This window comes from Tribolium castaneum, chromosome 1 (genome assembly GCF_031307605.1).
Source record: "Tribolium castaneum strain GA2 chromosome 1, icTriCast1.1, whole genome shotgun sequence".
Lineage (NCBI taxonomy): Eukaryota > Metazoa > Arthropoda > Insecta > Coleoptera > Tenebrionidae > Tribolium > Tribolium castaneum.
This window is the reverse complement of record NC_087394.1, coordinates 17102331-17110418: the sequence shown is the minus strand read 5'-3', so window position 1 is coordinate 17110418 and position 8088 is coordinate 17102331. Positions and strand designations below refer to the sequence as shown.

General features: G+C 30.1%; 1 long non-coding RNA gene across 1 annotated transcript; it reads right to left on the bottom strand.

Annotated features, from left to right (window-relative positions):
* Positions 1 to 3231: 3231 nt before the first annotated feature.
* Positions 3232 to 5320, bottom strand: LOC135267232 (uncharacterized). Its single transcript, XR_010335607.1, has 3 exons — positions 4534 to 5320; positions 4184 to 4465; positions 3232 to 4132 (listed from the first exon to the last, which is right to left on the bottom strand). It is a non-coding gene; the product is annotated as an uncharacterized LOC135267232 (long non-coding RNA).
* Positions 5321 to 8088: the final 2768 nt, after the last annotated feature.

Genomic DNA, 8088 nt, shown 5'->3' with positions numbered 1-8088 from the left:
CATTATTATAAGTATTATTATCATTATTATTATTATTATTATTATTATTATTATTATTATTATTATTATTTCTTTTATTACTATTATTATTATTATTATTATTATTATTATTAACTTTTGTATAGTAAATGTTTTTATACCAGTTTTAAAATGAGTTATTAATTTTAAACAATTTCTTGCCTAAAAACGCTCATATAACACACAAAATAAGCTTTATTTTTGCTTAGAAAACTAAGCTTACTTTTATTACTATTATTATTATTTTAATTATTATTATTATTGTTATTATTATTATTATTATTTTTATTATTATTATTATTATTGTTATTATTATTATTATTATTATTATTATTATTATTATTATTATTATTAAAAACCGATTATAACTTTTGTATAGTATTGTTTTTATACCAGTTTTAAAATGAGTGATTCATTTTAGCCAATTTCTTGCCTAAAAACTATAAAATGGCTTAGATTGCCTAAAAACACAGATCACACATGATCTTTTGCATAGAAATGAGAAAACGCTCATATAACACAAAATAAGCTTCATTTTTGCTTAGAAAACTAAGCTTACTTTTATTACTACTATTATTATTATATTTATTATTATTATTATTATTATTATTATTATTACTATTATTATTATTATTATTAATATTATTATTATTAAAAACCGATTATAACTTTTGTATAGTAAATGTTTTTATACCAGTTTTAAAATGAGTTATATTAATTTAGACAATTTATTGCCTAAAAACACAGATCACAGATGATCTCTTGCATAGAAATGAGAAAACGCTCAGATAACACAAAATAAGCATCATTTTTGCTTAGAAAAACTAAGCTTTAATTTAGAAAGAAATTCAATATTATAAGTATTATTATCATTATTATTATTATTATTATTATTATTATTATTATTACTATTATTATTATTATTTTTTATTACTATTATTATTATTATTATTATTATTATTAACTTTTGTATAGTAAATGTTTTTATACCAGTTTTAAAATGAGTTATTAATTTCAGACAATTTCTTGCCTAAAAACACAGATCACAGATGATTTCTTGCATAGAAATGAGAAAACGCTCATATAACACAAAAAGAGCTTCATGTTTGCTTAGAAAACTAAGCTTACTTTTATTACTATTATTATTTTTATTATTATTATTATTATTATTACTATTATTAGTATTATTATTTTTATTATTATTATTATTATTATTATTATTAATATTATTATTATTATTATTATTATTGTTATTATTATTATTATTATTAAAAACTTATATTAAACAGACAGAAAACGTCGTATTCTGACACAAAAAAACGAATTACGTTATAGACTTGACGAGAACGGCGTATCTCGGACTCTTATAGGACTCTTATAGGGTCAAAAAGTATCAGTTTGGATTAAAATAAATTATTTTTGTTGACTCTCAGTCTGAATTGTTCATCAGTTCAAACAAAAACGGCTTATTTTAGACGATCTTTTGCTTTGAACAAGAAAACTTACATCGAACAGACTAAAAACGTATTAATCTGGCATAAAAGAGCAATTTATTTATCACTTTAGATAAAGGCAGCTAATCCTATTCGTTTCATTGCTTAAAATAGACAAAATTGTTAATAAATCTAACAAAAACGCTGTATTCTAGCACAAAATACTAATTACATTATAGTTTCGACGAGAATAGCTTATTTGGAATGATTCTATGCTTCCAAACGAGTAAATTTTTATTAAACAGATGCCAAACATCATGTTTTGTCCTATAAAGACATTTTATATTGCAGTTTGTATTAAAGGCTCTTGCCTTTGGGATTCATTTTCAGTGGTTGATTCTTGGTGTTGATTGTTGAATTTGATATCTGGGTGCATGTGGTTGTTGTTGTTTCCTCTGGAAATTACTATTTTTGCGATTTCGGTAAGTTATTCTTGTTTAATTCGTTAATATCCGTCATTAGATACGCATAATTATATCTTATCGCGGCAGTATAAGATAGCGCTCGCCCCTCTATAGCAGCAGCAGCTGGTATCGCGGCGGCGCGGCGCAGTGAAAATTTAGTATTTATCGCTCTGTCGCAGAGTGAGCGTCTGGTGTCCAAATTTTGTCTACATTAATTTCATTAATTTCAGTTTAAATCACTAAATTTAATGGCTGAATTTAATTGCTGCCACTGTTTTAAAAGCGTAAGTCGTGATACACCTATCGTGGTGTGTGACGGCTGTTCGCTAAATATTCACTGTCGTTGCCTCAAAATAAGCGAAAATGAAATCGCCTTTATTTCTCAGTCTCGCTCTCCAAATATCAAACTGTTTTGTAATAGATGCAACGTAACTATCACAGCAATTTCAGAAATTAAAAAACTCGTAAATGACATAAAATCATCATTTGATGAGCGTCTTAGCAAACTCGAATCTCTTATTATTAATAACAATACGTCTCAAGCTATAAACCGCGAAGAAATTATCGCCGAATCTGTGGACAGGTCGGCTCGTGCGTGCAATGTTATTATGTACAATGTTAAACCTGTCGCTAATAAACAAGACGTGGATGTGGTAAATGATGTCCTCGAGGTCATTGATCCATCACTTGTGATTGGTCCGGAAAATGTTTTTCGCGTAGGAAAAACCGTCGGTGATAAACCTCGCTTATTAAAATTGCAATTTAAAACTCAACAAATGGCACGTCTATGCTTGAAGAAAAAATCGTCTTTGCTGCAGCACCCACAATTTGCTCACATTACTATTAGTGATGATAAAACCCCGGGTCAACTAAAGCATTTAAACAATTTGCGTGATGAATTAAAGCGAAGACTTGATGTTGGCGAAAAGGACTTGACAATTAAATACGTTAACCACGTACCAAAAATTATTTCACATCAAAAAAACTAAATATTTACCCTTGTTCAATGGCTCTTCTGTATACGAATATCGCATCTTTATCTTCAAAATTTAATGATTTGTTATTAGAAGTAACTGAATTTAGACCTTCTATTATCGCACTCACGGAAACTTGGCTTAATCCGTCTATCTCTGATGATGCTGTACACATTGAAAATTACTCTATTTACAGAGATGATCGCCTATCTCAAAAAGGTGGCGGTGTGTGTTTTTATGTAGATAAAATTAAAATTTCAAAATTTTTTAAAATTACTCAAATTTGCACATCTGTTAAACCTTATGATTCTCTATGGTTAAAATTTGAAGGAAATGAACAAACCTTTGTTATAGCATGTATTTACAGACCACCAACAGGAGCGTCTTTTAACAATCACGAAAATGATAAAAATCTATTTAATACCATACAATCAACTATTAATCAGTATCCTAACTTAATTATCATGGGAGATTTCAATTTTCCATGTATAGACTGGTCTGCTAAAAACACAACAGGTCAAACAATCATCGAAAAACAATTTTCTGAATTGCTCTTGGAGAATAATTTGTCACAAATAGTCACTGAACCTACACGATTTAGATCCCAACAACGTCCTTCATTACTTGATTTGGTAATTTTGTCTGACGTTAACCTTGTATCGTCTTTAAACGTTTCGAATCCTGTAGGTACATCTGATCATTCAAAAATCGAAATTGAGTTACAAATTATGATATATTCAGAGCCAAATGCAAGAATTAAAACAACATCAATTGTTGACTACACTCGCATAGACGAAAGTCTCTTGACTTACGACTGGAATGGTTTAGATTCACTAAATGCGGAAGAACAATGGAAACATTTTAAATCGATTTTACAAACTTGCATTACAACAAATTCCAGACTGTTTACAAACCGACTGAGAAAAGATAAACCGTGGATAAATCAACACATGCTTGACAAAATAAAATACAAAGCTAAATTATGGAAAAAATTTAAAAGGAAGCCTACTGAAGATAATTTTTCTGCTTATAAAAGATTTTCTAACCAACTAAAATCTGATTTACAAATAGCCAGGTGTAATTATGAAAATTCTATATTAAATAAACCAAAACTATTTTATTCCCATGTACGTAAATTTATCTCTAGTCGTGTGTCGGTCCCTTTAGTACGAAATGCTTCAGGTCTACTCTGCTCCGATCATACAGAAACTGCAAACACTTTAGCGGACAGTTTTGCTGCTACCTATAATTTAAACATTAATAATAATATACCGTCATTTATGCCTACAAGTACATTTAGTGGGTTGTCTTATATTAATTTTACTCCGGATCTGGTAAAAAGCCAACTCTGTGCCATTAAATTAAATACAGCTCCAGGTCCGGATCAGATACCTCCCAAACTCCTGAGAACTTGTGCTGCTTCGTTGTCGGGCCCACTTGCCAAAATGATGACAAAATCATTCTTACAAGGCACTTTGCCCTACGAGTGGTTGCAAGCAACAATCACGCCTTTGTACAAGTCAGGAGATAAACTTGATCCTGCTAACTATAGACCTGTAAGTCTCACGTCGACATGCTGTAAAATTATGGAAAAAGTTATAGTCAAGGAACTATTAACTTACATGAGAAAAAATAATTTAATACCTGAGCATCAGCACGGCTTTTTACCAGGTAGGTCAGTTGTCACAAATTTGCTATCCTGCACAAATCTATGGACAAAAATGTTAGACACTAACCAACCTGTAGACATAATTTACCTTGATTTTAGTAAAGCCTTTGATAAAGTCCCTCACAATCTCTTGTTAGCAAAACTGGAGTCCTATGGTGTAACAGGAAATTTGCTTGATTGGATCCGAGCGTTTCTATCAAATCGAAACTATTGTGTAAAAGTCTGTGGTAAATTTTCGTACTCTAAACCAGTATTAAGTGGGGTCCCACAGGGATCAGTTCTTGGACCAATTTTATTCTTGTTATATACAGCAGATTTATTGTTTTCACTGGACAGCTATTCAGCATATGCGGATGATATTAAGTTATTTGCTAACCCACTTGTCACGGACTTGCAAGACCAACTTAATTTAATCTTCCAATGGAGCGAGAAGTGGCAAATACCACTAAATATTGCAAAATGCTGTGTACTTCAGTGTGGCCACAACAACCCAAAGTACCTTTACCATATAAATGGCACACTCCTGAGTGTAAAAACCTCAACCAAAGATCTAGGGGTCATTGTAAATGATAAGTTAGGATGGTCAGAGCAATGTCTAGCATCAGTGGGTCGAGCGCGTAAAATGTTTTATTTGCTAAAGCATGTTTTTCCAAATCCTTCAGTCAGTTTTATTTCAAAGGTGTACATCACTTACATAAGGCCGCATTTGGAATTTGCCATTCCAGTCTGGAGACCTTATTTGTTAAAGGATATTGATTTGCTGGAAAGAACTCAGCACCTGGTAACTAGATGGACACACTGTTTAAGACAAGTTTCATATGAACAACGTCTTGAAATACTCAAAATACCAGATCTACGTGCTCGTCAAAACAGGGCAGATGCAATTCAAATTTTTCGGCTTACTCATGGTTTATTTCCTGGAGTAACACGCAATTTCTTGCAAATTCAATATCATGACAGACTTAGAGGTCATTCTTATAAGCTGAAAAAAGAACCATTTAAGACTACCGTTAGAAAGAATTATTTGACAAATCGTGCATTTGATATATGGAATGGCTTGCCTGATAACGTTGTTGCAGCTGTTACTGTTTCTTCCTTCAAGAATCAATATGACACATTACAATAATTAACATTAACCTTTATTAATTAACTAATTTAACTGTAGATTAAAATTGTATTTCATTTTTCATTATTCAATGGTGTTTTATTTAACACGAAACCGTATTTCTTGATATTTTGCTATAAAGGTGTTAACCTCAGCAAAGAATCTATGTTAATAATAATAATAATAAAAAAAATAATAATAAAACAAAATATTTTCGTTGATTCTTTGTTAGAAGCAGCAAACCTAACATTAAAGAATCTGAAAACTTTGTATTCGGACACAAACCACCGAATTTTGTATCAGTTTAGACAAAAACGGTTGATTTTCGACAATATTTTGCTTTGAACAAGAAAATTTATATCAAACTGACTAAAAACGTCTTATTTTAGCACAAAACAAAAGATTTGCGTTATAGTCTTGAAGCTGATTCATGACACAGTTTGGATAAAAACCAATTATTTTTGTTAATTCATTGTTACAAACAAGAAACCTTACATCAAAGAAACTGAAAACCCCTTATTTAGGCACGGAAATTCGAATTACGTTTCAGCCTTTGTTTTGAACACGAAAACTTACATTAAAAAGATTAAAAACGTCTTATTCTGGCTGAAAACTGCAAATTATATATTACTCTAGATAAAAGCAATTTATCCTGATTACTCCTTTACTTAGAATAGAGTAAACTTGTATAAAACTTAATGAAAACTTTAAATTTAGTCTCAAAGAAATAATTTACGTTATAGTTTGACCAGCACTGTATATTTCAAACGAATTTATGATTCGAAACTAATGAACTTTTATGGGGCAGATGCAAAACCACATATTACCATATAAAGCGTTGTTTTAAAGCAAAGTATTACCTTTTGCAACAAGAAATTTCACGTCAAAGAAACTGAAAACTTCGTATCCATGCATAAATAACGAACTACGTATCAGTTTAGGCAAATACAGCTTATTTTAAACGATTCATTGCTATAAACAAGAAAAATTTTATCAAGCATATTGAAAACGTCTTATTCTCGAAAATAAGAGCAAATTATGTATCAGTTTTGACAAAAGCGGATTACTCTGTTTGATTCTATGCTTAGAGTAGAGTAAACTACTATAAAACGTAATGAAAACTCTATATTCAAGCTCAAAAGAACAAATTACGTTATAGTTTTGGCAAAAAAAAATATTTCGGACGATTACATACTTCGAAGTAAGCAAACTTTAATTGAACAAGTGCAAAAGCTAATACTTTGCTTTAAAATAACGATTTATGTGGTAATATGGTATTTTGCATCTGTCCTATAAAAGTTTACTCGTTTCGCTCCATTGAATCATTCGAAATAAATTATTTTGACACAACAACAACGAAAATAATTTGTTTTTGTTTAAACTGTAACATAAGTCGCTTTTATAAAACGAACTAAGACGTTTGGCATCTGTTTATTGAAAGTTTTCTCGTTTGGGGGCATAAAATCGTTTGAAATTAACAGTTCTGGTCAAAACTATAACGTAAATTATTTCTTTGTATCACTTTAAAGATTTGCGTTATAGTCTTGACGAGAACTGTTAATTTCAAACGATTCTATGCTTTGAAACCAGTATACTTTCACTGAACAGAGGCAAAACGTCTGATTTCGCCTTTAAAAAACGATTTATGTCACAGTTTGGATTAAAACCAATGATTTTCGTTTATTCATTGTTACAAACAAGAAACCTTACATCAAAGAAACTGAAAACCTCTTATTCAGGCCCAGAAAATCAAATTACGTTTCAGTCTAGACACAAATTGCTTATTTTAGACGATTCTTTCTTTTGAACACGAAAACTTACATTAAAAAGATTAAAAACGTCTTATTCTGGCTCAAAACTGCAAATTATGTATTACTTTGGATAAAAGCAGTTTATCCTGATTACTCCTTTGCTTAGAATAGAGCAAACTTGTATAAAACTTAATGAAAACTTTAAATTTCGTCTCAAAGAAATAATTTACGTTATAGTTTTGACCAGAACTGATAATTTCAAACGATTTTATGCCCCCAAACGAGAAAACTTTCAATAAACAGATGCCAAACGTCTTAGTTCGTTTTATAAAAGCGATTTATGTTACAGTTTAAACAAAAACAAATTATTTTCGTTGTTGTTGTGTCAAAATAATTTCTTTCGAATGATTCAATGGAGCGAAACGAGTAAACTTTTATAGGACAGATGCAAAATACCATATTACCACATAAATCGTTATTTTAAAGCAAAGTATTAGCTTTTGCACTTATTCAATTAAAGTTTGCTTACTTCGAAGTATGTAATCGTCCGAAATATTTTTTTTTGCCAAAACTATAACGTAATTTGTTCTTTTGAGCTTGAATATAGAGTTTTAATTACGTTTTATAGTAGTTTACTCTACTCTAAGCATAGAATCAAACAGAGTAATCCGCTT